The following is a 16147-nucleotide window of genomic DNA, read 5'->3' as shown; positions in this document are numbered from 1 at the left end:
CAAATTGATTCAGTTGGCGTCCAGTCTCATCAGTTAGTGCCTTTGTGGAACACATTAAAGTTACACAGGCCTAATAATTAGGAACAAACAAAAATACACATTATTTATAATAAACAATTTTTATATATTATATTTATTTATAATAAAGTCATTGTTTCCAGTAATTCAATTTCCCAGGATGTAATTTATTGACACGAGACAGTACTCATGCATTTACTCACTACTTGAGTAGCTTTTACTCAAAGTACTTTTTTTACTTTTTGCATACTTTTACTTTTAGTTGGTTCAAGTAACAGTACTTTTACTTGAGTAAAATTGTTGTATACTCTACCTATCTCTGTCGGCGGTACACGTCAAGTGACTCGGAATGGTTTTAAAAACAGTTTGAAAAGGCACAGCAATGAGTTAAAGTGATGTCTGAAGTGAAGAATAAACAAACGCAGATTTCCAACTGGCGAGTGAATGTGAACAGGCCTTCTGTAATTCAGACAGATTTATAATTTAAAATTAATGTTCATATCCAGTTATTTTTGCCATATTTCCACATCTGCTTTTGTCTATACCTGCATGTATATTCTGTCAACTCATCACCAAAGAACCTGTAACGCGTTTTATGCATATGTGCTTAAATGCATTTATCATCACCCCAGGTTTACTGTATCTATTTTTGTAGTCTCTTAGCATAATTGCCCGTTTATTATATTTCGTTCTGTGTCTGGGACAGTTATGATCAATTACGGCAGCAAGAAGCATAACTAATCAAATTATACTAGTCTATTACTGTTATATCAGATTAGCTTCAATCACAGCTGAGTTTGGTTGTCATAGCTGTGTGTATGTGTGTGTGTGTGTGTGTGTGTGTGTGTGTGTGTGTGTGTGTGTGTGTGTTTGTATGTGAGCATGTGTGTGTGTGTGTGTGTGTATGTGTGAGCATGTGTGTGTGTGTGTGTGTGTGTGTGTGTGTGTGTGTGAGCGTGTGTGTGTGTGTGTGCGTGTGTGTGTGTGTGTGTGTGTGTGTGTGTGTGTGTGTGTGAGCGTGTGTGTGTGTGTGTATATATGTGTGAGCATGTGTGTGTGTGTGTATATGTGTGAGCATGTGTGTGTGTGTGTGTGTGTGTGTGTGTGTGTGTCTCCTGTCATATCTTGCAGTGCCTTTGTCAGAGTCAGAAGAGGCTTCATCGTTCCTGTGTCCCACGGAAGGCGGAGCAGTGGGCCAGCTCCCTCTGCACCAGTGGCCTATCACACGCGCTGGTCGCAGTGCACCACACCCTGCTGGCCTCAGCACCGCCTCCACGCCCACGGGCCCCGCCCCTTCTGGACTCAGCCAGGGCTAAATTGGGAGCTAAGCTCACTAGGTAAATAAAAGCTAAGGGCCTTCGGACGGGGGGACGGCGCCAGGAGGGGCTTTAATCAAAGCCGTGCTGCTCGGCCCCTCCCCCGCATGAAGTATTGATCGCTCTGCCCCTCCCCCGCATGAAGTATTGATCAGTCTTAAAAGCCAAGCTGAGGGAAAACGACAATGGGCTCTACGCCGGCACGAGCACAAACACTCTGGGAAGTGACGCGGGACTGGGGCCGGACGGCCGATCCAGACAGGGTGGTGGGACAGGATGTGCCAAATGTTGTTTTTTGACCTTTGAGGTCAAAGGTCTTACAGATGTCCATTAAATGTCAAAGGTCAAATTTGGCTGTGGTGTCGGGATGAGAGGAGCTTCCCTGTGACACGATTACTGTGCGCCGGAGATTTTTTTAGCTGCCTGCTTTCTGCATGAGTGCGGTAATCACGTTATTCATCTGCCAAGGTTCATGCAGCAAACCTGACCCATCAGACACCAGCTGCTGTGGGAGCTTCAGTGGTGCTGCACGCCACCTGTGAAGCATCATGGGAAGAATAAAGTTCTGTGTCCAGAAGGGAAAAGTAAGAGTTGTGATGTTGAGTCAAGTTTCTGGCATCTGGCACACTGGATCATCCAGCCCCCAGTCCCCTACCTCCACCTCCTACCTCCACACCACCTCCTACCTCCACACCACCCCCTACCTCCACCTCCTACCTCCACACCACCTCCTACCTCCACACCACCCCCTACCTCCACACCACCTCCTACCTCCACACCACCCCCTACCTCCACACCACCTCCTACCTCCACACCACCTCCTACCTCCACCTCCTACCTCCACACCACCCCCTACCTCCACACCACCTCCTACCTCCACACCACCTCCTACCTCACCTCCTCCTCACCTCCACACCTCCTACCTCCACACCACCTCCTACCTCACCTCCTACCTCCACACCACCTCCCTACCTCCACACCACCCCCGTACCTCACAACCACCCCTACAGCCACCTCCTCTCCTCACACAACCTTCTGCTTCAGCACCCTCCTACCGGCCACACCACCTCCTACCTCCACCTCCACCTACCTCCACCTCCTACCTCCACCCTCCTACCTCCACACCACCTCCTACCTCCACACCACCCCCTACCTCCACACCACTCCTTATCTCCACACCACCTCCTACCTCCACACCACCCCATACCTCCATACCACCTCCTACCTCCATCCACCCTACCTCCACACCACCCCTACCTCCACACCACCTCCTACCTCCACACCACCTCCTACCTCCACACCACCTCCTACCTCCACCTCCTACCTCCACACCACCCCCTACCTCCACACCACCCCTACCTCCACCACCCCTACCTCCACACCACCCCCTACCTCCCACCACCTCCTACCTCCACACCACCTCCTACCTCCACCTCCTACCTCCACACCATCCGCAACTCCACCTTCTACCTCCACACCACCTCCTACCTCCACTCCACCCCTACCTCCACACCACCTCCTACCTCCACACCACCTCCTACCACACTCCTACCTCCACACCACCTTCTACCTCCACACCACCTCCTACCTCCACACCACCCCCTACCTCCACTCCTACCTACATCCACCTCCTACTCCTCACACCTCCGACCTCCACCTCCTACCTCCACACACATCCTACAGACCTCCGACCCACTCCCCTACCTCCCTCCACCACCTCCTACCTCCACACCACCTCCTACCTCCACACCACCCCCTACCTCCACACCACCTCCTACCTCCACCCTCCTACCTCCACACCACCTTCTACCTCCACACCACCTCCTACCTCCACACCACCTCCTACCTCCACACCACCCCCTACCTCCACACCACCTCCTACCTCCACACCACCTCCTACCTCCACACCACCCCCTACCTCCACACCTACCCCTCCTACCTCCACACCACCCCCTACCTCCACACCACCTCCTACCTCCACACCACCTCCTACCTCCACACCACCCCCTACCTCCACACTACCCCCTACCTCCACACCACCCCTACATCCACACCACCCCCTACCTCCACACAAACCTTCTACCTCCACACCACCCCCTACCTCCACCTCCATACCTCCACACCACCTCCTACCTCCTCACCACCTCCTCCACCTCCACACCACCGCCTACCTCCACACCACCCCTACCTCCACACCACCTCCTACCTCCACACCACCCGCTACCTCCACACCACTCCTTATCTCCACACCACCTCCTACTTCCACACCACCTCCTACCTCCACACCACCCCCTACCTCCACACCACCCCCTACCTCCACCTCCTACCTCCACACAACCTTCTACCTCCACACCACCTCCTACCTCCACACCACCTCCTACCTCCACCTCCTACCTCCACACCACCCCCTACCTCCACACCACCCCTACCTCCACACCACCTCCTACCTCCACACCACCCGCTACCTCCACACCACTCCTTATCTCCACACCACCTCCTACTTCCACACCACCTCCTACCTCCACACCACCCCCTACCTCCACCTCCTACCTCCACACAACCTTCTACCTCCACACCACCTCCTACCTCCACACCACCTCCTACCTCCACACCACCTCCTACCTCCACCTCCTACCTCCACACCACCCCCTACCTCCACACCACCCCCTACCTCCACCTCCTACCTCCACACAACCTCTACTACCTACATACACCTCCCACCACCTACCTCCACACCACCTCCTACCTCCACACCACCTCCTACCTCCACCTCCTACCTCCACACCACCCCCTACCTCCACACCACCCCTACCTCCACACCACCTCCTACCTCCACACCACCCGCTACCTCCACACCAACTTCCTTATCACCACACCCACCTCCTACTTCCACACCCCCACATACCTCCACACCACCCCCTACCTCCACTCCACCCTCTCCTCCACCTCCAACCTCCACACAACCTTCTACCTCCACACCACCCTTCCTACCTCCCACCACCCCCTACCTCCACACCACCCCTACCTCCACCTCCTACCTCCACACAACCTTCTACCTCCACACCACCTCCTACCTCCACACCACCTCCTACCTCCACCTCCTACCTCCACACCTCCCCTACCTCCACACCACCCCTACCTCCACACCACCTCCTACCTCCACACCACCCGCTACCTCCACACCACTCCTTATCTCCACACCACCTCCTACCTCCACACCACCCCCTACCTCCATACCACCTCCTACCTCCACCTCCTACCTCCACACCACCTCCTACCTCCACAACACCCCCTACCTCCACACCACTCCTTATCTCCACACCACCTCCGACCTCCACACCACCCCCTACCTCCATACCACCTCCTACCTCCACACCACCCCTACCTCCACACCACCTCCTACCTCCACACAACCTTCTACCTCCACACCACCCCTACCTCCATACCACCTCCTACCTCCACACCACCTCACCTCCACACCACTCCTTATCTCCACACAACCTTCTACCTCCACACCACCTCCTACCTCCAAACCACCTCCTACCTCCACACCACCCCCTACCACCACCTCCTACCTCCACCACCACCCCCTACCTCCACACCACCCCCTACCTCCACACCACTCCTTATCTCCACACCACCTCCTACCTCCACACCACCTCCTACCTCCACACCACCCCCTACCTCCACACTACCTCCTACCTCCACACCACCTCCTACCTCCACCTCCTACCTCCACACCACCTCCTACCTCCACACCACCTCCTACCTCCACCTCCTACCTCCACACCACCTCCTACCTCCACACCACCCCCTACCTCCACACACCCCCTACCTCCACCTCCTACCTCCACACAACCTTCTACCTCCACACCACCTCCTACCTCCACACCACCTCCTACCTCCACCTCCTACCTCCATACCACCTCCTACCTCCACCTCCTACCTCCACACCACCTCCTACCTCCACACCACCCCCTACCTCCACACCACTCCTTATCTCCACACCACCTCCTACCTCCACACCACCCCCTACCTCCATACCACCTCCTACCTCCACACCACCCCTACCTCCACACCACCTCCTACCTCCACACAACCTTCTACCTCCACACCACCCCCTACCTCCATACCACCTCCTACCTCCACACCACCTCCTACCTCCACACAACTCCTTATCTCCACACAACCTTCTACCTCCACACCACCTCCTAACCTCCAAACCACCTCTACCTCCACACCACCCCCTACCACCACCTCCTACCTCCACACCACCCCCTACCTCCACACCACCCCCTACCTCCACACCACTCCTTATCTCCACACCACCTCTACCTCCACACCACCTCCTACCTCCACACCACCCCCTACCTCCACACTACCTCCTACCTCCACACCACCTCCTACCTCCACCTCCTACCTCCACACCACCTCCTACCTCCACACCACCTCCTACCTCCACCTCCTACCTCCACACCACCTCCTACCTCCACACCACCCCCTACCTCCACACCACCCCCCTACCTCCACCTCCTACCTCCACACAACCTTCTACCTCCACACCACCTCCTACCTCCACCCACCTCCTACCTCCACCTCCTACCTCCATACCACCTCCTACCTCCACACCACCCCCTACCTCCATACCACCCTCCTACCTCCACACCACCCCTACCTCCACACCACCTCCTACCTCCACACAACCTTCTACCTCCACACCACCCCCCTACCTCCACACCACTCCTTATCTCCACACACCTTCTACCTCCACACCACCTCCTACCTCCAAACCACCTCCTACCTCCACACCACCCCCTACCGCCACACCACCCCCTACCTCCACCTCCTACCTCCACACCACCCCCTACCTCCACACCACCCCCTACCTCCACACCACCTCCTACCTCCACACCACCTCCTACCTCCACACCACCCCCTACCTCCACCTCCTACCTCCACACCACCCCCTACCTCCACACCACCCCCCTACCCTCCACACCACCTCCTACCTCCACACCACCCCCTACCTCCACACCACCCCCTATCTCCACACCACCTCCTACCTCCACACCACCCCCTACCTCCACACCACCCCCTATCTCCACACCACCTCCTACCTCCACACCACCCCCTATCTCCACACCACCCCCTACCTCCACACTAAAGCACCACCTACTACCTCCACACTAAAGCACCATCCTGACAGGCGCTGAATGTGAAGGGTGAACCTCACAGTTCTTCCTCTCAGAAGTGTTCTGTTCCCCAGTGGCAACCTTCTACTGTCTAGGAGCAAAAATCTCCTGTAATGCACTTCCATTACTTCACCCCTCTCCTCTCTCTCTCTCTCTCTGTCTTTCTGTCCTTCTCTCTTCTGTTACTAAAGGCAGCCTCTTGACAGAAGTGCAGAACTATGGGTCTTCAGGGTCATCGCTCCGTAATTAGTTTTGCTTTAATAGCCGCTGGGCAGGTTAGGGAGGGGGGATGTGTAATCCCCATATCTGTACACCTTTAGTTCAGCTCTTACTGGTAATCTCACCAACCCATCTCCAGTCTGCTCTTTTCCCCGCAGTGGGACAAACGGGTAGCGATAATGAGGTACACAAAACTCCTGTACACACACATATGCAGACACACAAACACACACACACACACACTCACATATACACAAACACACACATATGCACACACACACAGACACACACTCACATATACACAAATACACATATACATATGCAGACACACAGACACACATTTATGCAAACATATGCATGCACACATATACACAAACACATATGCAGACACACACAACTACACACACGCACCTTTCAGCCCATCACTCTGATAGAGGACACACTCTTTCTCTCTCTCTCTCTCTCTCTCTATCTGCCATGCTCTCTCTCCCTCTCTCCCAACACTCTGACCATCATACACACAACATCTTCTTCACAACATATTCTATTACAACGCCCAGCCTGTTTCCATGTGTGACCTTTTAGCTTCTGTGGTCTTTCGCTGAAGGCAGGAGGAGAAGCTCCAGCCCTCTCCCAATGCTCTCTGGCCCACCTGCCTCGTTAGGAAGTCTAGATTATCCCTAATTAGTGTCTAATTACAGCCAACCAGAGCCCCCACCCTCAACAGGTGCAGACACTGAGCTGCCTCATTAATACGACAAGCAGAGCCCAGCAAGACAGAGAAGATCAAACAGGACTTAATTGAAGCCAGCTTAACTGCACGAGGAGGGATAATTGCAGAGGGGTGGCCTTCATTCGAGCGCCTGAAATGGAGACAAATCCCCAAATATTTAATTGAGGCTTCAGGTTGCCGGTGGAGTGGCTGTCGGCGAGGCGGTCGTGGAGGCCGAGGACCCGGAGGGGCAGGGCGTGCGTCGGGAGTTATAGCTTCCGAGAAAAAGTCCTAATGGCTCGGAAATGCGCCAGTCTAACCCTGTTCGTGCGGTCGTCCCTGATGCTGTCGCGTCTCTGTCTGCTGGCTGATTGATCGTGTTGTATGCCTAGCATTAGCGAACTAGCCTCGGGGGAGACGGGAGGGGCCTGACGACACCGGGCGTAAGTGCACAGAGGAGTCCGATTTTCTCTTGATCGATATGAAAGGCTCAGTGTTAAAAGGCTCAAAATGTACCTGGTCAGGTGAGTCACTGGCAGTGTCAAGAGGTCTTGAATTGAAACAAATTAAATAGACAAGCAGAATTACAGTAACGTTGAGCGTTACAGTACGGTGCCTCAATCAGCAGCTCCGTTCTTTGAGGAGTGAAGAACGCCACAGATATATGTGTGTGTGTATGTGTGTGTGTACACCTCCAGGTTCAGCTCAACCTTGACGTTCTGTTAATTACTGCACAAAAGATAATTAGGAAGCAAAGGTGATGTGTGATGCTTACAAGGAGATGAGGGGTGAACTGAGGGGTGAACTGAGGGGTGAGCAGAAGCAGGAGGGTGAACTCGCACGCCGGCTGCACGTCTCCGAGACGGAACGGCTTCTCCGGCTCTCCATTCTTTTCTCCGGCTCTTCGCTCTCCCGCCGGCCTCCATTTGTTTAGTCTCAGCCGCGCCAGACCTCCTGACCTGCTGGAAATAAAGATAAGAAAAAAGAAAGAGGGGAGAAACAGAGAAAAACCACTGAGAGAAAAAAGAATAACAAAAGGAGAAGTTGAAGAAAGGTGAGAGAAAACAACATTAAGAAGTGGGGGAAAGAAGCAGAGGAATAAAGGAAGAAAAGGCCTATGCTTTATAAACGCGTCCACAGCCACCGTCGCAGCCGTCAGACCCGGCCGACAGGAGCTCTCTCGCGGGGGCTACTTAAGGCTGTTTTGGTGGCCGTGTTGCACAATGCTCCGACTGCTGGGATTCGGAGCGCAGAGTGCACTTAGAGGGACCTTCCGTGCTGGGGCTTTGTCCTGGGGTTGCCCTCTCAGTCCTGGGTTCTTGACGATCTGTAGAAGTCTGTCCGTGGTACAGTGGGGGTGGAGCACGTCCACCACGTTGGTCGGTGTCCTTAAGTGGACTCAACAGTACCTGAATGGGAACGTCCCCAAATGGTCCTTCAGGAAGAGGAGAAAGGACGGCATCTTCCCAGGCAGGAGCTGAAACCATTGCTGCACAGATGCATTGTGGGCCCTTTCAAGCACCAACTCCCAAGACCCCCACCGATGAATGCACCACCACCCCAGAGACTCGCCCTCCACCGACCCCAGGGCCCGCCATCCAATCGATTTCCATCTCCATACCTGCCCCACCTCAATATGTTTTTGCCCACTGAGGGGTGGTTCCCGTGGGTTGGTGGTCGGGGCGGGGGGAATCAATGCTAGAAAGACATTGCAGATGAAATTGAAATTGAGCGACACGTGCACTCGCCATGGCGACGATCGATGGAAGAATACGGCGAGGCACTACCCAGATTAATTAATACATTCATACATTCTCCTTATTACTTAAGACGGGAGCAATGGAGGGTCATTAGGGAGACACGCCCCCTTTACGAGGGGAGGGCCGGTAGGCGGGGTTAGGAGGCAGTCAGGGGTGGGGACAATGACGAGGACAAATCGACAGAACGGAGAGCACGGCATCATGGGAGGACAGTGAAGACAAATTCTGTGCTGTCAGAACATTGTAAACATCCTGCTGATACTGTTGTGTGTGATACTATTTATTATTAACATGGTATCAACTATTTTTTTTTTCATACTGTTTATGTGTTTATGTGAATTTGTTTTGGTGCAATGGACTATAATGAATAATAATAATGAAAGTAAAGAAATAGTTCAGCGGTGGAAACGGAATGGTAATAAGTGGAAAGTGGATTTGGTATGTAAGACAGTAATGTCAAATATACAATAGGAGTCTCTTTACCATTACTAGATTCATAGAGAGGCAAGTCATATCTCATTTTTCACAATGAAAATTAATTATTAATGTTGTGAAACCTGTTTCTCTCTATATAAAGAGGTGAAAAAGTGTCTTGTCTTCTATTTGTGTTAGATTACCTGCAGTCTCTACCTGGGCCTGCGTCATTAGACTATCTGCATTACCACTACATAAATCTTCCTCTGTTGTCTGTTGTTAGAGTTTTAGAAATAGCAAAACAGCTTAATGTTTACATAATGTGGCAATTTAATGGTGCAGTTTAAAGGCTGATTTGTTTTGTTCAATGATGAATTGACTCATTGAGTTTGAGAGCCAGTGTTTGCCAGTTCGTTTTGGCACCTGGTTTTTCATTTGAAGCAGGAAGACGACTGTGTGGCCACGTTGGGTCAGCAGGTCTGGGGAGAGGAAGTCCATCAGAAGAACGTAACACCTCAGCCGGTGTGGCTCAACAAAATGTAGCCATGATCAATGTTTTCTTTATCTATTTTGTTTGCGTGTAGAACATTAAGCTCCCGGTGAAATAACTTATTGATGTGTACAATTTAACTTGAGATTTTGACCTAAATATTTATTTGACCAAATCTACCTGTAATAACTTCTTAAACCCTTTGGGCCTTTGTGAGGTAGTGCTGCGGATGTGAACTATGGATGTTCACTGTGGGCTATGGAGGTAAAGACCGCTGGGTCGTAAGTTGTGCTGTAGGTTATACAGGATGACGTCTCCCGCACGATGATGTCACTGTCAGTGTTGGTTATTTGTGTTCATTTCGTTTTTTAAGATTTAAATTCTTAATCCAGGATTAATTTCAGAGCCGTAACCCCAGCAGACGTGAAGTTCTCAACTTCTGTGCCAGATCTCCATGTCGTTTCGTCATGGACACCAGATTTATGTTCTGGTCCTGAAACCCCTGGAGTCCTCGACAGTGCTGAGGTGAACTGAGGAGGAGGAGGAGAACCACAGTGAAGAACGCTCAGAGCAGGCACGGAGGAGGAAGAGTCGGGGGGGGGGGGGGGGGGGGGCAGCAGTGTGAATGAGTGAGTGAGTGAAAGGGTGAGTTTGAGTGATAGAAGAAGACATTTAACTGGAATAGCAAAAGACATTAAAAGCAACACCAACACAAATGCTAAAGTAGAGATGAAATCTGCAGTTCAGCATGTAGTCTGATTACCCCACCTCCACAGTCTGATCACCCCACCTCCACAGTCTGATCACCACACATCCACAGTTTGATCAATCTACCTTCACAGTCTGATCACCCCACCTCCACAGTCTGATCACCACACATTCACAGTCTGTTCAGTCTACCTCCCCATCTGATCACCCCACCTCCACGGATCACCCCACCTTCACAGTCTGATCACCACACATCCACAGTCTGATCAATCTACCTCCACAGTCTGATAAATCTACCTGCACAGTCTGATCACCCCACCTCTACAGTCTGATCATCACACATCCACAGTCTGATCACCCCACCTCCACAGTCGGATCACCCCACCTTCACAGTCTGATCACCCCCACCTCCAGAGTCTGATCAATCTACCTCCACAGTCTGATCACCCCACCTCTACAGTCTGATCATCACACATCCACAGTCTCTCTACTCTTCTGAACAGTAGAGGTCATGGGTCATACCTGCACTGGAGACACACTCGGTCACTTGTCCTGAACCCAACACACTCATCCTCCCTCCCAGGGTGCAGTGCTTCACTGCCACAAACATTTTCTCACTGAATACTTGTGCGTATATGAGTGAGTGTGCATGTGTGTGTGTGTGTGTGTGTGTGTGTGTGTGTGTGTGTGTCTGTGAGAGAGAGCGCCTACTCACAGCACTGGGCTAGTGTCTCACAGGAGTCATCACACTCAAACACGGCCGCTTCAGTGTGAGATGGAGGAACATTTTCGTGATGTACTACAGAGGGGGGGGGGGGGGGGGGGGGGGGGGTGTTGGAGCACAGAGGCGTATAAGCTGAGAGGGTGAGACAAAGTCTAAGTGTGTCTGTGGGGTTTGCATGCAACTGCTGCAATTATTCTCCATCTCTGTCCCCCTTTCACTCTCTCACTCTTCTATCGCTCTCTCTCTTCTATCCAGCTTAGTCTCTGCAGTATTTCATACTCCATCTTTCTTTCTCCATTTCATTAGCATTTCACGCCTTTCATTAACAATTCTCGCTCCTCATCCGCACTTATCCCTTTAACCCACCTCCCACCCGACCCTTACACACAGACACACACACACACACACACCCTAACAGCATAATCTGCCTGTGACATAATCCAGCTGGCATGAGTGACGGACCACAGAGGTGACAGTCAACCTACCGTCACACACCTCACCGTTCCAAGGGCAACACACTCCTGTCTCTTAGTAACAGTGGGACGTGTGGAATGTCCTGGTTGGACACACAGGCAGCGAATCATGTGTCCTACGTCTCTTTTTTAAAAACTGGTTGTTTTTTTTTTCATTAGAATCACAGCCACCAACACTGCCACTCAGACGTACGTATGTACACACACACACACACACACACACACACACACACACACCTTTTTATGGCGAATAAAGTGTCACATTCATAGAATGTGTCTTGGTACATTTAGTCTACCTCGCAGTGAAACACAGGAGAAAAACATATTACAACACACACCAAATATCTCTTCATGACAGAAGGGAGCTCACAAAACAGTCCACGGATCTAAGGGAGGTTCTGTGAGAGGTTCTTCCACTCTCCTCTCTGCTCCATCCTCCTGCGCTTCATTTCTTCCTCAGTCTCTGAGAAGCATCTCTGTCCACATGCGGATGTTTTCCACCAGGAGGTCTCTCGCAGGCTCCAGCGACCTTTCGGTGACCTCATGATGTGGCCTGGTTTGAAGGACTGCTGGATCGGACCATGCCAGAGCCCAAGAGTCGTTTTAAGTCTGCAAAGGCAAACCTGCTTTTGTTTATAGCCTGTTAACACTACAGCATCACAGACAACACATACAAGCACATATAGAGTCAGGCACCTGCTTATACAGTAGTGCCCTTCAGCTCGCTGACGCACACACACACACACACACACACACACACACACACACACACACACACACACACACACACACACACACACACACACACACACACAGCTTCCCCTCAGCTGTCAAAACCTTCTCTGGATGATCGAGCCCCTCCCCCACAGAGTTCCCCGGCTGTCTACCCCTCCCCCCGCATCAGTAGACCCTCCCCAGAGGGTCCAGGGCTGTGAGGTCAGCCCACACCCTGCTGTTGGCATCCTGCCCACGGCGGGACGATAAACTCAGGCGGGGCGGTCTGCGATACGGCAGCGGGAGAACAGATCGCAGACCGCCCCGGCACTCCCCACGCTGCACCGCAATTAAGGTCAGCCGTTTAAATATGGGTGAGCGAGGCTTCCGGCCGAGATGGCGACGGTCTTCATCAGCGTGCGACGGACTCCGCCAGCATGCGACGGTCTCCGCCAGCGTGCGACGGTCTTCATCAGCGTGCCTGTCTCGGTGGCACTTGTTTATGTTTCACTTACTGTCAGCCTCGCATTTGACTATTTATATCTCGCAATGTATCTGTCTTTCTAAGTCAACCTGTCTTTCTTCCCCTCTCTCTCTCTCTCTCTCTCTCTCTCTCTCTCTCTCTCTCTCTCTCTCTTCTATCTCCTCTATCTCCAGAGTGCAGCATTGGGCCTCTCAGCAGTTCCCACACGGTGCAGAGTCCTAGCGAGTAGTCAAATATTCATGGTGGAATATATCAACAGGTGTGTTATTGCTGTAATGCGTGCGGTGCCGAGCCAGGACATCTCATTTAAAGTCTGAGTGCGTTAGCCGTACAGCACATTCTCCAGGTAATAGACAACCCTCCTGCGTCGACTTCCTATAGCGCATGTTATACGCCGAATTCGTATTCATGACTTGGTGTGACCTACACACACATGCATACACCCACTTATGTACATGCATGCACGAGCACACACACAAACACACACACACACACACAAACACACACTCACGCAGAGCTTTCGGGGTGACTGTGGGTCAGCACGGTGTCTAAAACATGGCAATTTTAGCAACTGTATTTCAATGACAGTGTATTACCTCAATTACTGTGTGCCAGGAAGATCTAACTCAGTGTGTGTGTGTGTGTGTGTGTGTGTGTGTGTGTGTGTGTGTGTGTGTGTGTGTGTGTGTTTTCAGTGCAGTTGCTCTCTGTTTGCTCCCTTGTTTACTCTTCGGTCTGCTTTTGTAAACAGGCCCACTTGTAGTATTTCAGGTGAGCGGGTGTTTGAAGAGCTAGCAATGGTGGCAGCACTGTTGGAGGAATTTTAATGAACAATGCCACAGACGTCTTCACCCTCCCCTAGGGGAGCGCGTGTTTGGAAATAATTATCTTCTACAGCTGGTAAACTACACTGTGTGCACGGGACTGACTCAACGGGACACAAACGTCTTGGCAAGATGGCTACGACACCTCACCGTAGCGTTCATCTACAGTAGTGCGTCAGGCACCCCCGGCCAGTCGACACCAAAATAACCCCCAACCCCCCCCCCCCCCCCCCCCCCCCCCCCCCCCCCCCCCACCCTCCCACCCCCGCAGCCGTATGGGACAGAACACATGCATTGTGGGAAACAAGGGGCAAAAACAAAGCACGAAAGTGTGGGTAAATGATCACAGGCGGAATCAAAGACTCATTTAAAACACATAAAAACAGGATTATAAAGAGCTCACGTCAGGTGTGACACATCGGGCTAAAAGGCAAGTTGTGGCATCAGCAGCTGGAAACTAAATGAAGAACGTGTGTATTAGCACATCCGTCGGCTTCCTAAGTACCCTACACCTTTTGTTCATGATGCAACCTGGTGGAAACAGAAGGGTGTGTTCCTGGGTGTCGCCCCCCCCCTCTCCCAACCCCCCCTCTCCGTGCCAGCGCTGTGAAGATCTCGCAGCTCATCTCGGCTGCTGCGTCCTCGCTAACGGCGAGGAGATCGGGTGGGCGGGGCCGAGGAGGAGAAGAGGAGGAGGAGACGGAGGAGAAGAGGGGGAAGCTCCGGGTTTTCGGCCCGTTTCTGTTGGGATGGGGGGAGGGCGCCTTTGCCGCTCGGCCATCACCGGCGATCTGCGGGCGAGCCGCGTAATTTAAGACGCGGCGGCTACGTCACCAAGTGGCCATAAATCTACGGCGTGAGAATGAAGGCAAGGACACGGGGAAGGACTGGGCGGGCTAAAAACGGAAGTAGCGAGGGAAAAGTGGAGGGGAACGTGAGGGGTCCGGGCCGAGAGGGGGGTAATTGAACAGAAAATGGACACGAACGGCGTGAAAAACGGCAATCTCGATGCAGCTGGGCTCACGTCGGCAGCGCGTGACGACCCGGGCGACCAACCACGTCGTCCGCCGGAAGGTTCCGGGGACTCTTGCGTGCAGGTTGGCCGGAGTGGTACAGCGTTGAAGATCTAATTAAGCACCGGTGGGTTGGCCAGACGCGCTTCGGCACACGGAGAAGAAGCATGCGAGAACATGCGAGTCAGAATCCTGGTGCTTCCTCCTGGGATTACACCATTCCCTGCTGCATCTAATGGAATTTCTTGGACGCTTATTCTATAAAACAGTCGCGTTTGTTAATCTAGACATGGGGCAAATTAAATGAAATCTGAGGAATCAGAGACAGAACTTACAAGTGTGAACTAATGAGACTGGATTGGCTACACAGTGTTGGGGTTCCTGCTTTGAACATGCAGAAGATAATCAAATGATTACTAGCGCTTGTTCTATAGCTGTGCCTTCATTATCTGCGCTACTGTTTATTAAGGTAATCTACAAAATGGAGAACAACTTAGGAACTGGCTGTGAATGGAACAGCAGCCTTTTAGGTGTGGCTGTGGGGTTGGTGTACCAGCGTGGACCACGAGGTGGATGATTGGCAGGTGATGTCACATCAGGCCAGGGTGCCTGACCCTGGGTGATGGCCCATCCAGACAGATGATGATGATGTGTGGAGACAGATTGAGGGGTGGAATGGATGGTGAGCCTGATTTGCTTGATGAGCGTCTGATAAAAGGAGCTATGAAAGGGCTGTGCTCATTTGACAACATGAAGGATCACTGCCCAGTGACGAATGTGGACCTGCTACTGTTAGCGGGGGAACCGGAGGAGGACAATTAGTGCCACGCTGACCTGCCTGTGCCTGCCACACCCCGCTGCGTCCCCCGGTCCAAGCGAGGACAGTGGGCCTATATCTCTCCCTCTCTCTATCAGCCCTGATCCGGCCGGCCGGGGGCCCGAACAGATGATGAACAAAGACAACAAACAAACAACAGGGGAGAAGGTGGGGGGGTCAGCGTGGAGCCCTCAGTGCTGTGTTATCATCAGCGTTAATGAGCAGGAGGGGAGCAGAGACGGTCGTCGTGGGGGTTGGGGGGTGGGTTG

This window comes from Brachyhypopomus gauderio, chromosome 2 (assembly GCF_052324685.1).
Source record: "Brachyhypopomus gauderio isolate BG-103 chromosome 2, BGAUD_0.2, whole genome shotgun sequence".
NCBI lineage: Eukaryota > Metazoa > Chordata > Actinopteri > Gymnotiformes > Hypopomidae > Brachyhypopomus > Brachyhypopomus gauderio.
This window is presented reverse-complemented; position numbering follows the sequence as displayed.